We start from the raw sequence: 24145 nt of genomic DNA, 5'->3' as shown, positions 1-24145 counted from the left end.
TAGTTCCAGCTGAGTCAGTTCTTTATGATCAGATTGTGTCTAACGTGAGTCACAGTCTCAGACAGAGCAGTGCCTCCAGTTAGATTCACTCCCCATAATGTTCACATCACATGAAAGCTATAGATGATTATCAAGTGAATGAATTCCATAAAATGTTTTCTGTTCAGCCTTTATTATAATTGTCATTAAGCTCGTATTAATAAAAGCGTATTTTCATATTTATACAGATTGTGAAATGTTAAAAGTTTGACATTTGTCTGTGTTTGAAAGACAGTGAGGCATTTCAATGAAAAATAACATCAAGTTGGCTTTAGAACACACTTTATTAGAGTTAATGTTAATAATCTTACATTTTTCAAGCGAATCCAAGTCCAAACCAAGTCAGAAAAACAAAAAGATCCAGGGATCGATTCAAGGGTCAAACGGGCACAACTGAGCCTCACTTCAGCTCACACAGAGCAAACAAAAGAACACACCACAACTACAAAAGGCATCAAAGAGCTTTAGCAGGCAGTGTGGGTGAAGTGTGTTGCCTAAGGACACAACGACAGCTGACCAGAGCCAAACTTGTACTGCTCTTTTTATCAATGTTCTTAATGACACGAGCACGCTTGAATTCATAAGGCACAAACAAAAGGAAGCAGAGGACTTTTATCTTCAAACGTGCTCTGCATTTCGGAGTCAAACGACACACACTGTATTACGAAGGATCAACTGTATCTTGACTTTTGTTCTGTGAAATCTCAAAAAGTCAAATGTTAAAAGATCAACCACTGCTATAGTGTTATTGCACACAGTTCTCTAAGTTATTGAATTCATCACACACATTTATGATATTGATCCTCGTCCTCATCACAGCTCGTCCTTTTTCTTCTTGAAAACCTTTCCGTCTTTTCCAGCTCAGTTTGACGTTGAGGTTCCTTTCTTTGAACTTCTCCTCCAGCTGAAGAAAAAGGAGAGAAGTTCATTTTTCTGAGACTGAGAAATGAGAAGAATAAACACAGACACTGGAACTAAAGACGACAAAGGAAAACACACAGATTGATTCATTTGTGACACATTTTAAACCAGTGGCTTTTGTGATGCAGAAAGAAAAGCCTGAAAAGGATTCTATGAACGACTTGAACAAAGCTGCAGTGAATCAAACTCAGATCAAAATCACCATCGATGGCGTTGTAAACGTGTCATTTAGAGCTTCAAACATGTTCTGAAACTCATGGAATTCTTGTGTTAGTTTAACACTTCATGCTTCAGTCTCTCAAACGATAAAGCTCCTGGATGTGTTCCATTCCATTGATCTATACATATAATAATACAGAAGTACAAACATCTACACATACCTGTTTGAGGATTTCAGAGTCGTGTGAGTTGGGATCTACAGCTGAGGACAGACTTATTTTCACCAAAGTCTTCCAAGTCTTCAAACCTGTAATAATAAAGAGTTTAAGAAAGTCATTTCAGAGGCAACACTTCATCAGTCTGTGTGGGAGGGTCTTCAGTCTGTGTGGGAGGGTCTTCAGTCTGTGTGGGAGGGTCTTCAGTCTGTGTGGGAGGGTCTTCAGTCTGTGTGGGAGGGTCTTCAGTCTGTGTGGGAGGGGTCAGTCTGTGTGGGAGGGACTTCAGTCTGTGTGGGAGGGTCTTCAGTCTGTGTGGGAGGGACTTCAGTCTGTGTGGGAGGGTCTTCAGTCTGTGTGGGAGGGTCTTCAGCCTGTGTGGGAGGGTCTTCAGTCTGTGTGGGAGGGTCTTCAGTCTGTGTGGGAGGGTCTTCAGTCTGTGTGGGAGGGTCTTCAGTCTGTGTGGGAGGCTCTTCAGTCTGTGTGGGAGGGACTTCAGTCTGTGTGGGAGGGACTTCAGTCTGTGTGGGAGGGTCTTCAGTCTGTGTGGGAGGGTCTTCAGTCTGTGTGGGAGGCTCTTCAGTCTGTGTGGGAGGCTCTTCAGTCTGTGTGGGAGGGTCTTCAGTCTGTGTGGGAGGGTCTTCAGTCTGTGTGGGAGGGTCTTCAGTCTGTGTGGGAGGGTCTTCAGCCTGTGTGGGAGGGTCTTCAGCCTGTGTGGGAGGGTCTTCAGTCTGTGTGGGAGGGTCTTCAGTCTGTGTGGGAGGGTCTTCAGCCTGTGTGGGAGGGACTTCAGTCTGTGTGGGAGGGTCTTCAGCCTGTGTGGGAGGGACTTCAGTCTGTGTGGGAGGGTCTTCAGTCTGTGTGGGAGGGACTTCAGTCTGTGTGGGAGGGTCTTCAGTCTGTGTGGGAGGGTCTTCAGTCTGTGTGGGAGGGTCTTCAGTCTGTGTGGGAGGCTCTTCAGTCTGTGTGGGAGGCTCTTCAGTCTGTGTGGGAGGGTCTTCAGTCTGTGTGGGAGGGTCTTCAGTCTGTGTGGGAGGGTCTTCAGTCTGTGTGGGAGGGTCTTCAGCCTGTGTGGGAGGGACTTCAGTCTGTGTGGGAGGGTCTTCAGTCTGTGTGGGAGGGTCTTCAGTCTGTGTGGGAGGCTCTTCAGTCTGTGTGGGAGGGTCTTCAGTCTGTGTGGGAGGGACTTCAGTCTGTGTGGGAGGGGTCAGTCTGTGTGGGAGGGACTTCAGTCTGTGTGGGAGGGTCTTCAGCCTGTGTGGGAGGGTCTTCAGTCTGTGTGGGAGGGTCTTCAGTCTGTGTGGGAGGGTCTTCAGCCTGTGTGGGAGGGTCTTCAGTCTGTGTGGGAGGGTCTTCAGTCTGTGTGTGAGGGTCTTCAGTCTGTGTGGGAGGGTCTTCAGCCTGTGTGGGAGGGTCTTCAGCCTGTGTGGGAGGGACTTCAGTCTGTGTGGGAGGGTCTTCAGTCTGTGTGGGAGGGTCTTCAGTCTGTGTGTGAGGGTCTTCAGTCTGTGTGTGAGGGTCTTCAGTCTGTGTGGGAGGGTCTTCAGTCTGTGTGGGAGGGTCTTCAGCCTGTGTGGGAGGGACTTCAGTCTGTGTGGGAGGGTCTTCAGTCTGTGTGGGAGGGTCTTCAGCCTGTGTGGGAGGGACTTCAGTCTGTGTGGGAGGGTCTTCAGTCTGTGTGGGAGGGTCTTCAGTCTGTGTGGGAGGGTCTTCAGCCTGTGTGGGAGGGACTTCAGTCTGTGTGGGAGGGGTCAGTCTGTGTGGGAGGGTCTTCAGTCTGTGTGGGAGGGTCTTCAGTCTGTGTGGGAGGGTCTTCAGTCTGTGTGGGAGGGTCTTCAGTCTGTGTGGGAGGGTCTTCAGCCCGAGTGGGAGGGTCTTCAGTCTGTGTGGGAGGGTCTTCAGTCTGTGTGGGAGGGTCTTCAGTCTGTGTGGGAGGGTCTTCAGCCCGAGTGGGAGGGTCTTCAGTCTGTGTGGGAGGGTCTTCAGTCTGTGTGGGAGGGTCTTCAGTCTGTGTGGGAGGGTCTTCAGCCCGAGTGGGAGGGTCTTCAGTCTGTGTGGGAGGGTCTTCAGTCTGTGTGGGAGGGTCTTCAGTCTGTGTGGGAGGGTCTTCAGCCCGAGTGGGAGGGTCTTCAGTCTGTGTGGGAGGGTCTTCAGTCTGTGTGGGAGGGTCTTCAGTCTGTGTGGGAGGGTCTTCAGTCTGTGTGGGAGGGTCTTCAGTCTGTGTGGGAGGGTCTTCAGCCCGAGTGGGAGGGTCTTCAGTCTGTGTGGGAGGGTCTTCAGTCTGTGTGGGAGGGTCTTCAGTCTGTGTGGGAGGGACTTCAGTCTGTGTGGGAGGGACTTCAGTCTGTGTGGGAGGGTCTTCAGTCTGTGTGGGAGGGTCTTCAGTCTGTGTGGGAGGGTCTTCAGTCTGTGTGGGAGGGTCTTCAGTCTGTGTGGGAGGGGTCAGTCTGTGTGGGAGGGTCTTCAGTCTGTGTGGGAGGGACTTCAGTCTGTGTGGGAGGGTCTTCAGCCCGAGTGGGAGGGTCTTCAGTCTGTGTGGGAGGGTCTTCAGCCCGAGTGGGAGGGGTCAGTCACTCACCGCAGACAAAGGGTTTCTTCAGGTCACAGTTGTCGCTCTCCCATCGACCTTGAGCTCTCAGAGCAGCACATTTATGGTTCAGATTAGTAATTCGGATTTACATCTGAGTTCCAGTTCCTGAAGGAGGAGTCACTTCCATCTGACCACGCCCACGTGTCCCGTGACAGACCAATCCAATAGTAGGCTGAACGGGTTGGATATTTGTCTCTGAACTGTCTCAGCTGGTCCAGTCCACTCACCAGGTCAGTGTAGTGTTCTCTGCAGAACTGCTGAGCCTCTAACCAGGTTCTTGAGTCGTCGCTCATGACAGTGGTGTTGGAAGACTCTGTAGAACAAGACATTTGATTAGGAATAATACAGTGGATTTAATGCAAATATTGTCCTAACTCTCATTTCCTGATACGAGACACATCTCTACAGTCTATATATGTATAATATAATATGTATAATATAATATGTACAAACAGACCACACAATAGTAACGGAGGAAGAAAAGATTTAAAATACGATTTCTTTGATTTTGAAGTGTAATAAAAGTAAAAACAGTCCTCACCGCTGTAGCAGATGAAATTACGTCCCGAATTACATGGTAAATCACCCCAAATGTTACCAATATGTATTTCGCCACAGTTTTCAGGGGCTCCTCCTCCTCCATCATCAGGTTGTCCCGGCCTCCACTCAGTCTCAGCTTCATTGAACTGGACCTCAGGCTGAGACCAGAGCCACTTCCTGTTTGTGTCTCGGGCGTCGTCGCTGGTTTGATGAAGTCCGATCCACACGTCTGCTCCTCCGCCTGCTCCTCCGTCTGCTCCTCCGCCTGCTCCTCCGTCTGCTCCTCCGTCTGCTCCTCCGCCTGCTCCTCCGTCTGCTCCTCCGCCTGCTCCTCCGTCTGCTCCTCCGTCTGCTCCTCCGCCTGCTCCTCCGCCTGCTCCTCCGCCTGCTCCTCCGCCTGCTCCTCCGTCTGCTCCTCCGCCTGCTCCTCCGCATGCTCCTCCGCCTGCTCCTCCGTCTGCTCCTCCGTCTGCTCCTCCGCCTGCTCCTCCGCCTGCTCCTCCGCCTGCTCCTCCGTCTGCTCCTCCGTCTGCTCCTCCGCCTGCTCCTCCGTCTGCTCCTCCGCCTGCAGCAGCTCTCAGACTCTCCAGCTCCTTCAGCTCCTTCATGTTCCTCACTGTTGCCAGGTCTGTGTAGAACTCTCTGCAGAACGTCTGAGCTTCGTCCCACGTCTTGGGGTCTTTTATGAAGTGGTACTCGAGGTCTTGAGAGAGAGCGATCTGACCTTTGAAGAAGAATCAAATATGACACGTTACGAGCGTTAAACATTAAAGATGAGACGCTTTTGATTGTGTGGTCACTTTGCTCTCGTTACCGTGGAAACAAACAGTGTCCAGTCTGAACCTGAAGGTTTCATCATTTCATTTAAACACGTCCAGAGATTTACACGGGACGTTTCAGCAGAGGACGTCTTCTCCTCCTCCTCTCCCTCCTTCTCCCCTCTCCTTTTCTCTCCTTCTCCCCGCCCCTCTCCCTCCTCCTCTTCCCATTTTTAATCCCTAAATAAAATAAATCCTCCTTCCCTTCCCTTCCTTCCCTCTTCTCACATTTGTTCTAAAGGTGCACTTTGCTGATGTTTGATCATAAAACGCCTGGTTGATCACATAGTAGTTTAGTTCAAGTGGAGTTCTGATGGAGCCGGGCATGAACAATGACATCAATCATCTCTTTACACTTTGACTTTTCAAACTTTTGAAACAGAAAAAAACAGAGAAAGATAAACTCACTGAGCAGCAGCACGAAGAGCCACGAAGACTGGTCCATGTCCACCTGGAGAGACAAGAACCAGGTCTGAACCAGGTCTGAACCAGGTCTGAACCAGGTCTGAACCAGGACTAGAACCGGGACTAGAACCAGGACTGGAACAGGATTAAACCTAGACTAAAACAAGCGGGTCTAAACAGGGTCTAAAACGAGGGCTAAACCAGGTCTAAACCAGGACTAAACCATTTCTAAACCAGGACTAAACCAGGTCTAAACCAGGTCAAAACCATTTCTAAACCAGGACTAAACCAGGTCTAAACCTGGTCTAAACAGGGTATAAAGTGGGTCCATACCTGAGAGCAGCTGTGTTGAACTCTCTGTGTTGAAGTCCGTCTGTCTCTCGTGTTCTTCTTCTCCACGTTATTAATTGTCTCTTCTTCTGACTTTGAATATGAAAATACTCGTGAGCGACACAATTGACCTTTCGTCCTCTCTTGGTTCCACAAACAGCCTGAAGTCATTTGTTTGTTCATTTACATTTAATTAAATCCGCGACTCATTTGTTTCTCCATTTCATGTGCAGTCCATATTATACAAGTCTGTTAAAGGCTAAACACTGTGTAACTTCTGAAGTTACAGGTCAGATCTGTGGAGAGGCGACCCCCCCACAAACAGAATGTACGTTTTATTATTGAGCATGTGATTGAATAAATGCATGATAGAAATGTTTAAAGACGCACAGAACACTCCAGGCAAAGCAGTGTCATCTCCATGGAGACAAGCAGGTGGAAGAGGCCACGCCCCATAAAAGTGACACTGTGCACCTTTAAGACGATTGAACTATTTATAGAAAGTGTCTATGATCAAAACACTGACCTTTTGTACTTTTAAACTAAATCCTGCCAAAAGAAAGAACATTACACTTTATTAATTTTATTTAGTTAGTTTAATAATTATATTCAGTTTAATAATTATATTTAGTTTAATAATTATATTTAGTTTGTTTAATCATTATATTTAGTTAGTGTAATAATCATATTTAGTTTAACCTGTTACCACCCACCTATTTTCGCCCTGTGCACAATGGTTGGACCCAAATGGCATTGCTTATTAAAAGAGGATCTTATGTTCCACATGTAAGTGTGATGCATCATTAGAAAGCTTAGGCCTTGTAGTTTCTGCAGATGTGCACATGTCACACTGTCAGGGCTTCAGAACTCTCACTACAGAGGCCCAAACATAAACAAAACATCCTTTTTTAGTCTCGCCTGAATATTGTTAATTTGTAATGGTTCTGAGCATGACATATTTCATTGTGTGCATATGCTGTTCACTGTACATGATGTTTATCTTGTTGACAACAACTGTGTAAAGTTTCAGATCTCTAGAACAGGCATTTTGGTGCTGTTGACCTTTTTGTATCAAAAAGTATATTCGGAACAAGTGATCCAAATATGTGCCAACTGTGCCAAACTGTTTTATTACAATTTTAGCTCCTCTATGATCATAAAACATACATTTTGATGTTTTGTAGGCCACTAATAGCAATTATAACTGCTAAAAAAAAAATATGTGAAAATGTGTAAATATGAGTTTACCCATGAATTTCCCATATAGAGGTTAAAAAAAAAAAAAAATTATATTTTTATTTTATTTTTGTATTGGTATAATAATACATATATCTAACAATATGCACGTCCAAAAGGCTAATAAACTCAGAAAACGTTATGCGCAAAATCCTGCCGAGAAATCTGTCTCTTTACAGCCTTCCCTGAGCCTTACGCACGAGAATACAGAAGATTCTGTGTCAATAAGCCCTTTGTCGCGCCTCTCTTTCTAAAGCTATTTTCATTGGCTAGAATAATATGTCAATCAAACTCAGCTACGTCATTCACACGCAACACTATTTAGATGTAAACAGACTAATCCATGTGCGTCGCAAGCGGCGCATTTTTTTTTGCGGAGGCTGTAGCAAACAAACCCGGTGACAGAAAAATGGAAGGTCTCATTCTGTAGGAAACAGTCTAAGGAAGAGATCGATGTCAAACACTATCGTATAAGTCAAACAGGTCATTTGTTATGGACGGAGAAATGCGACGGACAAGCGCATTCTCGTCCGGCGAGAAACGAAGAAAAGTTTGTTTACTTGACAATATCTCGAAATCGGATAACTTCAGGAAAAATACAAGTGGATATTGTTTTTCAATGGTTCCTTACGGACAGACTGAGCACAAGGATGTACAGAATTAAAGCCGTTTCGTCCGTCATAAACAGCAAACAGGACATGCGTTTGTAAAAGTTGAGACTTTCTCACAAACTATTGGCAATTGCTTATTGGAGCATATTTTTCAATGTAAATCAATGACATATTCGTTTTGTTGAGAAAATAAGCTTTAAAATGATGTATAACTTGCTGGTATTGACCACGGAAATAAAAGTGATGATGTAAGAGAATATTTGAGATATTGAAAATGTTTGCCGACGGACAGGTGGGTGGTAACAGGTTAATAATTATATAAAGTCTATTCTCTGAGCCCCAGGGGGCAGTGCAGAGACCTGAGAACAGGACTAATGTGATGGTACTTCCTGGTTCTAGTCAGGACTAATGTGATGGTACTTCCTGGTTCTAGTCAGGACTAATGTGATGGTACTTCCTGGTTCTAGTCAGGACTAATGTGATGGTACTTCCTGGTTCTACTCAGGACTAATGTGATGGTACTTCCTGGTTCTACTCAGGACTAATGTGATGGTACTTCCTGGTTCTACTCAGGACTAATGTGATGGTGACGCTAACACTTTCTCTAAGACGATGATTTCAGTCTTGTTTGAGTTCAGCTGGAGAAAGTTGTTTTGTCTCCACACACTGAGTCTGGCACCAGCAGGAGGCCCTCTGGCACCAGCAGGAGGCCCTCTGGCACCAGCAGGAGGCCCTCTGGCACCAGCAGGAGGCCGGTCCACACACTGATCTGTTGGATGCAGTGACAGAGTAAATCCACTGGTCCAGATTCACCAGCGACAGTAAAATATAGATCTGACTCGTCTGCATCATTGTGATTGGACACATTTTCACTGCGTGTCATGTGACCTAACGGCAGCATGTAGAGGTTGAACAGAAGGGGTCCCAGGACTGACCCTTGGGGCACCCCACAGGTCAGGGGCATGTGGTCTGAGACACAAAGTACTTCCTGTCTTCCAGATAGGACCTTAACCAGTTTAGGGCGGGGCCAGTGATGCCCACCCAGTCCTCTAGTCTCTGTAAGAGGATCCCATGATCGACAGTGTCAAAAGCAGCACTCAGATCCAACAGAATTAAGACTAAAGCTTTGCCCGTGTCAGTGTTCAGGAGGATGTCATTTATCACCTTGACAACAGCAGTCTCGGTGCTGTGATGAGGTCTAAAACCTGACTGAAAAACATCAAATGAGTTGTTTATTAAGAGGAAATCTGTAACTGTTGTAAACAACCTTTTCAAGGACTTTGGCCCAAAATGGCAGATTAGAGATGGGCAGGTCATGATTCAGTACTGCCACTCCCCCTGACCCCTCCCCCTGACCCCTGCTCTTCTTTAGGAGAGGCTGTATGAGCGCAGTTTTCAAAGACATTGGGAATGTTCCAGATTGAAGCGACATGTTAACTATGTGAGTGAATGGTGCTAACAAGCTGTTCAGCACAGACTTTAGAAATCTGGAGGTTCACACATGGAGGCAGAACTCAGACTGGTGATGATCTCATGGACAGTTTTGTCAGTTACAGGTGCAAAGTGAGTTAGCTCTAAGTGTCTTGGTGGTTTTAGGATGATTTTTTGCATTGTGGGATTTATAGCATTTTAATGCCCTGAACTTTGTCATTAAAGAATAATGCAAACTCATTACACTTGGATGTGGAAATGAGTTCTAACGGCAGCTGAGCTGGAGGGTTTGTTCATCTGTTACTGTGGCAACAGGACACGCCCCTTGTTCTGCAGCTTCCAATAATTTCAGAGAAATATCTTTCTCTAGTTCTACATAAAATGAGGTTGTACATGTTCAGCTTCTCTTTATAAATCTCTTTTTGATCCTGGAGCTTTGACCTGTACCATTTCCGTTCAGCCCCGGCGGCCCTGATCCAATCATCATGTCTCCATGGCAACTTCGGCTTATTTTGAACCATTTTAGTCTTCATAGGGGCAATGGTGTCCAGAACATTCAAAACACTAGATGTAAATTAGTTTAACAAATCATTTACATTAGAACATGAGACATTTTCAAAGTTGATCATTTCCATAAACAGTGCACCTGTGCCATCATTCATTTGTCTCCTCTGAACAGCTGCAGGACCAGCCTCTGAACAGCAGCAGGACAAGCCTCTGAACAGCAGCAGGACCAGCCTCTGATTAGCTGCAGGACCAGCCTCTGAACAGCTGCAGGACCAGCCTCTGAACAGCTGCAGGACCAGCCCCTGAACAGCCGCAGGACCAGCCCCTGAACAGCTGCAGGACCAGCCTCTGAACAGCTGCAGGACCAGCCGGTGGTTTGGGGAAAACAGACATGTCAAAGACACAGAAATGATCAGAGCAGCATCGACCACAGTGACATTTGAAATAATTTACCCCCTTTGTAATGATGAGATCTAGAGTGTGCCCTCTGCTGTGGGTGGAGCCACTCTGCTGTGGGTGGAGCCACTCTGCTGTGGGTGGAGCCACTCTGCTGTGGGTGGAGCCACTCTGCTGTGGGTGGGGCCACTCTGCTGTGGGTGGGGCCACTCTGCAGTGGGTGGGGCCACTCTGCAGTGGGTGGGGCCACTCTGCTGTGGGTGGGGCCTCTCTGCTATGGGTGGGGCCACTCTGCTGTGGGTGGGGCCTCTCTGCTGTGGGTGGGGCCTCTGCTGTGGGTGTGGCCTCTCACATGCTGAGTAAGACTGAAGGTTTCAAGGACAGCATCAAGCTCTTGAGCGTTTCTGTCACAAATATTCTCCACATGAACATTGAAATCACCTGTAATGACCAAACCATCAAAGTCTGTGCGACTGAAACGTCTCAGTAAAACCATCAATCAAACGTTGTCAGTGCTGGGGAGGCTTGTGTAAAACAATGAAGAGAATGAGACTGTTTTAGCTCCATTTTAAAGGAGACATACTCAAATGATGAAAACACTCCAAAGGACAAACTTTAAGATCATCGTGCGGGGGCCGTGGTGATTTAAGATCATCGTGCGGGAGCCGTGATGCTTTAAGATCATCGTGCGGGCGCCGTGGTGCTTTAAGATCATCGTGCGGGGGCCGTGGTGCTTTAAGATCATCGTGCGGGGGCCGTGGTGCTTTAAGATCATCGTGCGGGGGCCGTGGTGCTTTAAGATCATCGTGCGGGGGCCGTGGTGCTTTAAGATCATCGTGCGGGCGCCGTGGTGCTTTAAGATCATCGTGCGGGCGCCGTGGTGCTCTAAGATCATCGAGCGGGGGCCGTGGTGCTTTAAGATCATCGTGCGGGAGCCGTGGTGCTTTAAGATCATCGTGCGGGGGCCGTGGTGCTCTAAGATCATCGTGCGGGAGCCGTGGTACTCTAAGATCATCGTGCGGGGGCCGTGGTGCTCTAAGATAATCGTGCGGGAGCCGTGGTGCTTTAAGATCATCGTGCGGGGGCCGTGGAGCTTTAAGATCATCGTGCGGGAGCCGTGGTGCTTTAAGATCATCGTGCGGGAGCCGTGGTGCTTTAAGATCATCGTGCGGGGGCCGTGTTGCTCTAAGATCATCGTGCGGGGGCCGTGGTGCTCTAAGATCATCGTGCGGGGGCCGTGGTGATTTAAGATCATCGTGCGGGAGCCGTGATGCTTTAAGATCATCGTGCGGGCGCCGTGGTGCTTTAAGATCATCGTGCGGGGGCCGTGGTGCTTTAAGATCATCGTGCGGGGGCCGTGGTGCTTTAAGATCATCGTGCGGGGGCCGTGGTGCTTTAAGATCATCGTGCGGGGGCCGTGGTGCTTTAAGATCATCGTGCGGGGGCCGTGGTGCTTTAAGATCATCGTGCGGGCGCCGTGGTGCTTTAAGATCATCGTGCGGGCGCCGTGGTGCTCTAAGATCATCGAGCGGGGGCCGTGGTGCTTTAAGATCATCGTGCGGGAGCCGTGGTGCTTTAAGATCATCGTGCGGGGGCCGTGGTGCTCTAAGATCATCGTGCGGGAGCCGTGGTACTCTAAGATCATCGTGCGGGGGCCGTGGTGCTCTAAGATAATCGTGCGGGAGCCGTGGTGCTTTAAGATCATCGTGCGGGAGCCGTGGTGCTTTAAGATCATCGTGCGGGGGCCGTGTTGCTCTAAGATCATCGTGCGAGGGCCGTGGTGCTCTAAGATCATCGTGCGGGGGCCGTGGTGCTCTAAGATCATCGTGCGGGAGCCGTGGTGCTTTAAGATCATCGTGCGGGGGCCGTGGTGCTTTAAGATCATCGTGCGGGGGCCGTGGAGCTTTAAGATCATCGTGCGGGGGCCGTGGTGCTTTAAGATCATCGTGCGGGAGCCGTGGTGCTTTAAGATCATCGTGCGGGAGCCGTGGTGCTTTAAGATCATCGTGCGGGGGCCGTGGTGCTTTAAGATCATCGTGCGGGAGCCGTGGTGCTTTAAGATCATCGTGCGGGGGCCGTGGTGCTTTAAGATCATCGTGCGGGGGCCGTGGTGCTTTAAGATCATCGTGCGGGGGCCGTGGTGCTTTAAGATCATCGTGCGGGGGCCGTGGTGCTTTAAGATCATCGTGCGGGAGCCGTGGTGCTTTAAGATCATCGTGCGGGAGCCGTGGTGCTTTAAGATCATCGTGCGGGGGCCGTGGTGCTTTAAGATCATCGTGCGGGAGCCGTGGTGCTTTAAGATCATCGTGCGGGGGCCGTGGTGCTTTAAGATCATCGTGCGGGGGCCGTGGTGCTTTAAGATCATCGTGCGGGGGCCGTGGTGCTTTAAGATCATCGTGCGGGCGCCGTGGTGCTTTAAGATCATCGTGCGGGGGCCGTGGAGCTTTAAGATCATCGTTCGGGGGCCGTGGAGCTTTAAGATCATCGTGCGGGGGCCGTGGTGCTTTAAGATCATCGTGCGGGGGCCGTGGTGCTTTAAGATCATCGTGCGGGAGCCGTGGTGCTTTAAGATCATCGTGCGGGCGCCGTGGTGCTCTAAGATCATCGAGCGGGGGCCGTGGTGCTTTAAGATCATCGTGCGGGGGCCGTGGAGCTTTAAGATCATCGTGCGGGGGCCGTGGTGCTTTAAGATCATCGTGCGGGGGCCGTGGTGCTTTAAGATCATCGTGCGGGGGCCGTGGAGCTTTAAGATCATCGTGCGGGGGCCGTGGTGCTTTAAGATCATCGTGCGGGGGCCGTGGAGCTTTAAGATCATCGTGCGGGGGCCGTGGTGCTTTAAGATCATCGTGCGGGGGCCGTGGTGCTTTAAGATCATCGTGCGGGGGCCGTGGTGCTTTAAGATCATCGTGCGGGGGCCGTGGTGCTTTAAGATCATCGTGCGGGAGCCGTGGTGCTTTAAGATCATCGTGCGGGGGCCGTGGTGCTTTAAGATCATCGTGCGGGGGCCGTGGAGCTTTAAGATCATCGTGCGGGGGCCGTGGTGCTTTAAGATCATCGTGCGGGGGCCGTGGAGCTTTAAGATCATCGTGCGGGGGCCGTGGTGCTTTAAGATCATCGTGCGGGGGCCGTGGTGCTCTAAGATCATCGTGCGGGGGCCGTGGTGATTTAAGATCATCGTGCGGGAGCCGTGATGCTTTAAGATCATCGTGCGGGCGCCGTGGTGCTTTAAGATCATCGTGCGGGGGCCGTGGTGCTTTAAGATCATCGTGCGGGGGCCGTGGTGCTTTAAGATCATCGTGCGGGGGCCGTGGTGCTTTAAGATCATCGTGCGGGGGCCGTGGTGCTTTAAGATCATCGTGCGGGGGCCGTGGTGCTTTAAGATCATCGTGCGGGCGCCGTGGTGCTTTAAGATCATCGTGCGGGCGCCGTGGTGCTTTAAGATCATCGTGCGGGCGCCGTGGTGCTCTAAGATCATCGAGCGGGGGCCGTGGTGCTTTAAGATCATCGTGCGGGAGCCGTGGTGCTTTAAGATCATCGTGCGGGGGCCGTGGTGCTCTAAGATCATCGTGCGGGAGCCGTGGTACTCTAAGATCATCGTGCGGGGGCCGTGGTGCTCTAAGATAATCGTGCGGGAGCCGTGGTGCTTTAAGATCATCGTGCGGGAGCCGTGGTGCTTTAAGATCATCGTGCGGGGGCCGTGTTGCTCTAAGATCATCGTGCGGGGGCCGTGGTGCTCTAAGATCATCGTGCGGGGGCCGTGGTGCTCTAAGATCATCGTGCGGGAGCCGTGGTGCTTTAAGATCATCGTGCGGGGGCCGTGGTGCTTTAAGATCATCGTGCGGGGGCCGTGGAGCTTTAAGATCATCGTGCGGGGGCCGTGGTGCTTTAAGATCATCGTGCGGGAGCCGTGGTGCTTTAAGATCATCGTGCGGGGGCCGTGATGCTTTAAGATCATCGTGCGGGGGCCGTGGTGCTTTAAGATCATCGTGCGGGAGCCGTGGTGCTTTAAGATCATCGTGCGGGGGCCGTGGTGCTTTAAGATCATCGTGCGGGAGCCGTGGTGCTTTAAGATCATCGTGCGGGGGCCGTGGTGCTTTAAGATCATCGTGCGGGAGCCGTGGTGCTTTAAGATCATCGTGCGGGGGCCGTGGTGCTTTAAGATCATCGTGCGGGGGCCGTGGTGCTTTAAGATCATCGTGCGGGGGCCGTGGTGCTTTAAGATCATCGTGCGGGAGCCGTGGTGCTTTAAGATCATCGTGCGGGAGCCGTGGTGCTTTAAGATCCTCGTGCGGGGGCCGTGGTGCTTTAAGATCATCGTGCGGGAGCCGTGGTGCTTTAAGATCATCGTGCGGGGGCCGTGGTGCTTTAAGATCATCGTGCGGGGGCCGTGGTGCTTTAAGATCATCGTGCGGGGGCCGTGGTGCTTTAAGATCATCGTGCGGGCGCCGTGGTGCTTTAAGATCATCGTGCGGGGGCCGTGGAGCTTTAAGATCATCGTTCGGGGGCCGTGGAGCTTTAAGATCATCGTGCGGGGGCCGTGGTGCTTTAAGATCATCGTGCGGGGGCCGTGGTGCTTTAAGATCATCGTGCGGGAGCCGTGGTGCTTTAAGATCATCGTGCGGGCGCCGTGGTGCTCTAAGATCATCGAGCGGGGGCCGTGGTGCTTTAAGATCATCGTGCGGGGGCCGTGGAGCTTTAAGATCATCGTGCGGGGGCCGTGGTGCTTTAAGATCATCGTGCGGGGGCCGTGGTGCTTTAAGATCATCGTGCGGGGGCCGTGGAGCTTTAAGATCATCGTGCGGGGGCCGTGGTGCTTTAAGATCATCGTGCGGGGGCCGTGGAGCTTTAAGATCATCGTGCGGGGGCCGTGGTGCTTTAAGATCATCGTGCGGGGGCCGTGGTGCTTTAAGATCATCGTGCGGGGGCCGTGGTGCTTTAAGATCATCGTGCGGGGGCCGTGGTGCTTTAAGATCATCGTGCGGGAGCCGTGGTGCTTTAAGATCATCGTGCGGGGGCCGTGGTGCTTTAAGATCATCGTGCGGGGGCCGTGGAGCTTTAAGATCATCGTGCGGGGGCCGTGGTGCTTTAAGATCATCGTGCGGGGGCCGTGGAGCTTTAAGATCATCGTGCGGGGGCCGTGGTGCTTTAAGATCATCGTGCGGGGGCCGTGGTGCTCTAAGATCGAAGAACACTGCTTAACTTTGTATATTCTTCACTTAAATAAACCTCAATTTAATCTCGGTTTTGTCTCGATGACGTTTTTAATGCAGCAGATTCTGGTAAATAAAGCGTCACAGAAACTCTTGCATCTAAACGTGTCAGATGTTGTCATCAGACGGATATCGCAGAACGTCGCGTGTCATTTACAAATAAAGTGATGAAAAATCGGAAATCGTTTGAGTGAATAAAGCTAATGTCTGTCAGAAAAGCTGTTTGTGTTTAGTCTGTAAAGTCGAAACATCCAAATATGACCTCGATAGTTCACGGTTAATGGTTCAAGCCAAAACATTGAGCTCATTTTCTATATTTGATTTGATTGTAATTAAAATGGTCTCGTGAGCAGCTGCAGAAGCCGGAACTAACGACTATTCAGCTAATTGTTTAATCGAGCCATTGTCGTCATCACCAAACGAGAACGAAGAAGGAAAGAGACAGAGTGAGAGACACCAGTGAACACCAGTGAACACTTGTACACTAACCCAAACACCAGTGAACACCAGTGAACACTTGTACACTAACCCAAACACCAGTGAACACCAGTGAACACTTGTACACTAACCCAAACACCAGTGAACACCAGTGAACACTTGTACACTAACCCAAACACCAGTGAACACCAGTAAACACCAGTGAACACCAGTAAACACCAGTAAACACCAGTGAACACCAGTGAACACCGGTGAACACCAGTGAACACCAGTGAACACCAGTAAACACCAGTAAACACCAGTGAACCAGTGAACACCAGTGAACACCAGTGAACACTTGTACACTAACCCAAACACCAGTGAACACCAGTGAACACCAGTGAACACCAGTAAACACCAGTGAACACCAGTAAACACCAGTAAACACCAGTGAACACCAGTAAACACCAGTGAACACCAGTAAACACCAGTGAACACCAGTAAACACCAGTGAACACCAGTGAACACCAGTGAACACTTGTACACTAACCCAAACACCAGTGAACACCAGTGAACACCAGTAAACACCAGTGAACACCAGTAAACACCAGTAAACACCAGTAAACACCAGTAAACACCAGTGAACACCAGTAAACACCAGTGAACACCAGTGAACACCAGTAAACACCAGTGAACACCAGTGAACACCAGTGAACACTTGTACACTAACCCAAACACCAGTGAACACCAGTGAACACCAGTAAACACCAGTGAACACCAGTAAACACCAGTGAACACCAGTAAACACCAGTGAACACCAGTGAACACCAGTGAACACCAGTGAACACCAGTAAACACCAGTAAACACCAGTAAACACCAGTGAACACCAGTGAACACCAGTGAACACCAGTGAACACCAGTAAACACCAGTAAACACCAGTAAACACCAGTGAACACCAGTGAACACCAGTGAACACCAGTAAACACCAGTGAACACCAGTGAACACCAGTGAACACTTGTACACTAACCCAAACACCAGTGAACACCAGTGAACACCAGTAAACACCAGTGAACACCAGTAAACACCAGTAAACACCAGTAAACACCAGTAAACACCAGTAAACACCAGTGAACACCAGTAAACACCAGTAAACACCAGTGAACACCAGTGAACACCAGTGAACACCAGTAAACACCAGTGAACACCAGTGAACACCAGTGAACACTTGTACACTAACCCAAACACCAGTGAACACCAGTAAACACCAGTGAACACCAGTAAACACCAGTAAACACCAGTAAACACCAGTGAACCAGTGAACACCAGTGAACACCAGTAAACACCAGTGAACACCAGTGAACACCAGTGAACACTTGTACACTAACCCAAACACCAGTGAACACCAGTGAACACCAGTGAACACCAGTGAACACCAGTAAACACCAGTGAACACCAGTAAACACCAGTGAACACCAGTGAACACCAGTGAACACCAGTAAACACCAGTGAACACTTGTACACTAACCCAAACACCAGTGAACACCAGTGAACACCAGTAAACACCAGTGAACACCAGTAAACACCAGTAAACACCAGTAAACACCAGTGAACACCAGTAAACACCAGTGAACACCAGTGAACACCAGTAAACACCAGTGAACACCAGTGAACACCAGTGAACACCAGTGAACACTTGTACACTAACCCAAACACCAGTGAACACCAGTGAACACCAGTGAACACCAGTGAACACCAGTGAACACCAGTGAACACCAGTGAACACCAGTAAACACCAGTGAACACCAGTAAACACCAGTAAACACCAGTATACACCAGTATACACCAGTGAACACCAGTGAACACTTGTACCCAAACCCGATCACCAGTAAACACTTGTACACTAACCCTAACACCAGTAAACAGCAGAAAACACTTGTAAATAATTGTAAACAGGCTGAAAACACAAAACTCAAAATGTCCCTGATTGACTTCCTGTTTGGTCTCACCCCTTCCTGTTTCAGAAGCGTGGTCACGGCGCTGGTAAAAAGCAGGAAGTGCCCATTTAAACAGAATGTAAAGTGATCACATCAGAGCTTATGCTGCTTTTACTGGAGAATAAGGTCAAATCATTAAGTATTTTAGTATAAATAACTGTATTAAACGTATAAAGTCCAAACGAGCTTTGGCTTCAACACAAAAGCTGTTAAAAGTGATATATTATGAAAAACAATTATAATCTCATGGTTCTAAATGGAGGAAACAAATCTCCAGCTAATATTATTACTATTATCACTACTCATCATCATCACTACTACTACTACAACTATCATCACTACTACTACTACTATCATCACTACTACTACTACTATCATCACTACTACTACAACTATCATCACTACTACTACAACTACAACTATCATCACTACTACTACAACTATCATCACTACTAAACCAGGACTAAACCAGGACTAAACCAGGTCTAAACCAAGACTAAACCAGGTCTAAACCAGGTCTAAACCAGGACTAAACCAAGACTAAACCAGGCCTAAACCAGGTCTAAACCAGGTCTAAACCAGGTCTAAACCAGGACTAAACCAAGACTAAACCAGGTCTAAACCAGGTCTAAACCAGGACTAACCCAGGTCTAAACCAGGACTAAACCAGGACTAAACCAGGCCTAAACCAGGTCTAAACCAGGCCTAAACCAGGTCTAAACCAGGACTAAACCAGGTCTAAACCAGGTCTAAACCAAGACTAAACCAGGTCTAAACCAGGACTAAACCAGGTCTAAACCAGGTCTAAACCAGGTCTAAACCAGGACTAAACCAGGTCTAAACCAGGACTAAACCAGGACTAAACCAGGTCTAAACCAGGACTAAACCAGGACTAAACCAGGTCTAAACCAGGTCTAAACCAGGTCTAAACCAGGACTAAACCAGGACTAAACCAGGTCTAAACCAGGTCTAAACCAGGACTAAACCAGGCCTAAACCAGGACTAAACCAGGACTAAACCAGGTCTAAACCAGGACTAAACCAGGACTAAACCAGGTCCAAACCAGGTCCAAACCAGGTCCAAACCAGGTCCAAACCAGGACTAAACCAGGACTAAACCAGGTCTAAACCAGGACTAAACCAGGCCTAAACCAGGCCTAAACCAGGTCTAAACCAGGTCTAAACCAGGTCTAAACCAGGTCCAAACCAGGTCTAAACCAAGACTAAACCAGGTCTAAACCAGGACTAAACCAGGTCTAAACCAGGACTAAACCAGGTCTAAACCAGGACTAAACCAGGTCTAAACCAGGACTAAACCAGGACTAAACCAGGACTAAACCAGGTCTAAACCAGGTTTAAACCAGGACTAAACCTGGACTAAACCAGGTCTAAACCTGGACTAAACCAGGTCTAAACCAGGACTAAACCAGGTCTAAACCAGGTCTAAACCAGGACTAAACCAGGTCTAAACCTGGACTAAACCAGGTCCAAACCAGGTCTAAACCAGGACTAAACCAGGTCTAAACCAGGTCTAAACCAGGACTAAACCAGGACTAAACCAGGTCTAAACCAGGTTTAAACCAGGACTAAACCAGGTCTAAACCTGGACTAAACCAGGTCTAAACCAGGACTAAACCAGGTCTAAACCAGGACTAAACCAGGACTAAACCAGGTCCAAACCAGGTCTAAACCAGGTCTAAACCAGGTCTAAACCAGGTCTAAACCAGGTCTGCTCGATGCGTAAAAAGTGAATTCAAACAGCGGAGCGCGTGTCTCTTCTTTTCCGCGAGACAAAGAAATGGTTTCTTAAATGTGATCAAACGCTCACCTTCGCGCGCGTCGCTGCCTCTTCTTTCTGCAGAATAGATTGTCCGGCCACAGCCGCGTCCACAGACGTGTGTCCGCGCCCCGCACGCGCCGCAGGGCAGATGTTTACGGGTCTGACAGTAGCCGCGAGACGCAGCCGAGACGCAGCCGAGACGCCCCTCGACGCGGCTGAACGCGTGCAACGAGCGGTTAATAACGCGGCAGGAGGTGCGGGCGCTCCGGGGCTTCACCGTGCACTGACTGAACCCCGTGTCCTCACCGTGACTGCCACCGCCGCTGCCGTACGACGTGACGGAGGAGGAGCAGGAGGAGGAGCAGGAATAGGGAGGAGGAGGAGAAGGAGGAGGAGGAGGAGAAGCAGGAAGAGGAGGAGGAGAAGCAGGAAGAGGGAGGAGGAGAAGCAGCAGGAGGAGGAGAAGCAGGAAGAGGAGGAGGAGAAGCAGGAAGAGGGAGGAGGAGGAGAAGGAGGAGGAGGAGGAGGAGAAGCAGGAAGAGGGAGGAGGAGGAGAAGCAGGAAGAGGAGGAGGAGAAGCAGGAAGAGGGAGGAGGAGAAGCAGGAGGAGGAGAAGCAGGAAGAGGAGGAGGAGAAGCAGGAAGAGGGAGGAGGAGGAGAAGGAGGAGGAGGAGGAGGAGGAGAAGCAGGAAGAGGGAGGAGGAGGAGAAGCAGGAGGAGAAGAAGCAGGAAGAGAAGGAGGAGGAGAAGCAGGAAGAGGAGGAGGAGGAAGAGGAGGAGAAGCAGGAGGAGGAAGAGGAGGAGAAGCAGGAAGAGGGAGGAGGAGGAGAAGCAGGAGGAGGAGGAGGAGAAGCAGGAGGAGGAGGAGAAGCAGGAGGAGGAGGAGGAGGAGGAGGAGAAGAAGCAGGAAGAGGGAGGAGGAGAAGCAGGAGGAGGAGGAGCGGGAGGAGCCGGGCTGACCTTACAGAAACTGACTGGACGAGTCAGGTACTGGTCCATGTTTAGTCCTGACTCTGGCACCAGCAGGAGGCCGGTCCATGTTTAGTCCTGACTCTGGCACCAGCAGGAGGCCGGTCCATGTTTAGTCCTGACTCTGGCACCAGCAGGAGGCCGGTCCATGTTTAGTCCTGACTCTGACACCAGCAGGAGGCCGGTCCATGTTTAGTCCTGACTCTGGCACCAGCAGGAGGCCGGTCCATGTTTAGTCCTGACTCTGGCACCAGCAGGAGGCCGCTCCACACTCTGATCTGTTGGATGCAGATGGAGACAGGTCCCATCAGAAAAAGACACAAACGCAGACGCATGAATGAAACAGATCTACTGCAGTGGAATAGTATCTACTTAACTACTATTCAACATAAGGCCTGAGGGCCAAATCAGGCCCTCCAAGTGATTTAATCTGGCCCATAACCCATCTTCCAAAAAAATAAAAATGATTTACTGGCTTATTTCTGAGTTAGCACAAGTTTAGACCTGGTTTGGTCCTGGTTTAATTCCTCTTTAGACCTGTTTTGAATCTTTCGGACCTGGTTCAGACCTGGTTCAGACCTGGTTTAGACCTGTTTTAGACCTGTTTTAGTCCTGGTTTAGTCCTGGTTTAGTCCTGGTTTAGACCTGGTTCAGACCTGGTTCAGACCTGGTTTAGACCTGTTTTAGACCTGTTTTAGTCCTGGTTTAGTCCTGGTTTAGTCCTGGTTTAGACCTGGTTCAGACCTGGTTCAGACCTGGTTTAGACCTGTTTTAGACCTGTTTTAGTCCTGGTTTAGTCCTGGTTTAGTCCTGGTTTAGACCTGGTTCAGACCTGGTTCAGACCTGGTTTAGACCTGGTTTCTCCCTGGACTCTCAGACTTCCCTCTCCCTAGACACTTCCTTCAGCTCCTCCTCCTCCTCCCGAGGCGTTCCCAGGCCTGAGACATAGTCCCTCCAGCGTGTCCTGGGGAGGAGCCCAGGAGTTCCGGAACAGATGCTGGAGGAGCAGCGGCTCTACTCCGAGCTCCTCCCATGTGACTGAGCTCCTCGGCCCAGCCAGCCGGGGGAGGAAACTCATTTGGACCCTTGTATCCTCGATCTTGTCCTTTGGGTCATTAAAGCTCCTGACCACAGGTGAGGTCAGAATGTAGAGTGACCCATAAATCCAGAGCTAAAATAAAAATGAAATTAGCTTTGGTTCCAAAATTAAAACACATTTCTTTCTCACCTTGAATAAGGAATGTTTTTTCTACAGATGATTAAGGATCCATCGAGCGCACAGGAAGAATCCGTCCTCTGCAGGAGTCAGACAAAAGACAAAGACAAAAGACAAAGACAAGAAAATGTAGTTTTTTTCTCTTTCTTCAGGATTCACATGTGTCACACATATATGGGGAGGACGACCGCTTCTTTACCTTTAGTCACACGTGTGTGACACACATGTGTGTCACACATGTGTGTGTGACACACACACATGTGTGACACACATGTGTGTCACACATGTGTGTGTGACACACATGTGTGTCACACATGTGTGTCACACATGTGTGACACACATGTGTGACACACATGTGTGTCACACATGTGTGACACACATGTGTGACACACATGTGTGTGTGTCACACATGTGTGACACACATGTGTGACACACACACATGTGTGACACATGTGTGTCACACATGTGTGTCACATGTGTGACACATGTGTGACACATGTGTGTCACACATGTGTCACACATGTGTGACACATGTGTGACACATGTGTCACACATGTGTGTCACACATGTGTCACACATGTGTGACACACACACACATGTGTCACACATGTGTGACACATGTGACACACGTGTGTGACACATGTGTGACACACATGTGTCACACATGTGTCACACATGTGACACACATGTGTGACACACACACATGTGTGACACACATGTGTGTGTGACACACATGTGTCACACATGTGTGACACATGTGTCACACATGTGTCACACATGTGTGACACATGTGTGACACACATGTGTGACACATGTGTCACACATGTGTCACACATGTGTGACACATGTGTGACACACATGTGTCACACATGTGTGACACACACACATGTGTGACACACATGTGTGTGTGTCACACATGTGTGTCACACATGTGACACATGTGTGACACATGTGTCACACATGTGTCACACACATGTGTGACACACACACATGTGTGTCACACATGTGTGTGTGTCACACATGTGTGTCACATGTGTGACACATGTGTCACACATGTGTGACACATGTGTGACACATGTGTGACACATGTGTGTCACACATGTGTCACACATGTGTGACACATGTGTGTCACACATGTGTCACACACGTGTGTGTGACACATGTGTCACACATGTGTCACACACACATGTGTGACACACGTGTGTGACACATGTGTGTCACACATGTGTCACACACGTGTGTCACACACATGGTTTACAGGGACCTCTTAACCTGAAGGTGCATCTGAAGAAACCACTTCAACACGTCACGAGCCCGGTTTATGGCAAAACACAAAACTCCACAGGCCACGCCCTCTTCTGCACCTTCACTCAGCACGAGCCGCGTCAGATCCCGAATCGTCCGTCTCGGTCTCGTTGCGTAATCGGATCATATTCACTTTCCGAGGGGATGAAACGGAGGTGAAATCGAGTTGCGGATCAGTGACCTTCAGAAGCCGCGCGCAAATAAACCCGTTTAGAGGCGGGAAAATCTAATCTGCAGCGGGGGATTGTGGGTAACCTCGGCGCCTTCGGCGGCCAACCCAACACTGCGATGGAAAGAATAAACTTAAAGCTTCATAAATACGACTTTAGTGACGGAATAAAATATAGAAAACGGTTTTATGTTATTTTAGGCCCAGTGTGTGACCTTTAATGGACTCGCACCTCCACAAACCCGACTCTCCTGCTCGTTTCCATGGAAATGTTGTGGCTTTGTCGACAGTATTCCACAGTATGGAACTCCTCCTCCTCAGAGAATGTTCCAGAGTGAAGCATTAAACGCATCGACTGCAGCTCGAGTCCATTGAATTATTGGACGTTTTTACTGCTCAAAAACACACTGAGCAGAAGTCTGAGCAGAAGTCTGAGCAGAAGTCTGAGCAGAAGTCTGAGCAGAAGTCTGAGCAGAAGTCTGAGCAGAAGTCCGAGCAGAAGTCTGAGCAGAAGTCTGAGCAGAAGTCTGAGCAGAAGTCTGAGCAGAAGTCTGAGCAGAAGTCCGAGCAGAAGTCTGAGCAGAAGTCTGAGCAGAAGTCTGAGCAGAAGTCTGAGCAGAAGTCTTAGCAGAAGTCCGAGCAGAAGTCCATAAACGGGGAGTAAAATCTGAACGACTCGCATCAAGATTTCATTCTAAACATGTTGAATAGGGGCAAGTCGGGGGGGAAATGTCTTGCCGAAGGACACAACAACAACTGGAGTCGTTTGAGCGTTTGCGACCGCGCATGTTCACGATTTTGCCACACAAAGCTCATTGGGAGGCGTCTCGCCCGGTCACGCCTCTTCTAATCCTCTTTGCAGGAAACAAGGAGGAAAAAGGTCGA

General features: G+C 49.4%; 1 long non-coding RNA gene across 2 annotated transcripts; it reads right to left on the bottom strand.

The window, feature by feature from the left end:
• Window positions 1-283: 283 nt before the first annotated feature.
• On the bottom strand, window positions 284-4730 carry LOC140364875 (uncharacterized). Of its 2 annotated transcripts, XR_011927744.1 has the most exons (4): window positions 4466-4730; window positions 3913-4237; window positions 1341-1426; window positions 284-943 (listed from the first exon to the last, which is right to left on the bottom strand). It is a non-coding gene; the product is annotated as an uncharacterized lncRNA (long non-coding RNA). The 2 variants fall into 2 exon arrangements; XR_011927743.1 differs by having other exon boundaries at window positions 3913-4730.
• Between the last annotated feature and the right edge of the window lie 19415 nt (window positions 4731-24145).

This window comes from Eucyclogobius newberryi, unplaced genomic scaffold (assembly GCF_026437365.1).
Source record: "Eucyclogobius newberryi isolate DKJ021-1_F unplaced genomic scaffold, fEucNew1.0.hap1 SCAF_18, whole genome shotgun sequence".
Taxonomy (NCBI): domain Eukaryota; kingdom Metazoa; phylum Chordata; class Actinopteri; order Gobiiformes; family Gobiidae; genus Eucyclogobius; species Eucyclogobius newberryi.
Note: the sequence above shows the minus strand (reverse complement) of the source record. Positions and strands in the feature narration are given on the sequence as shown.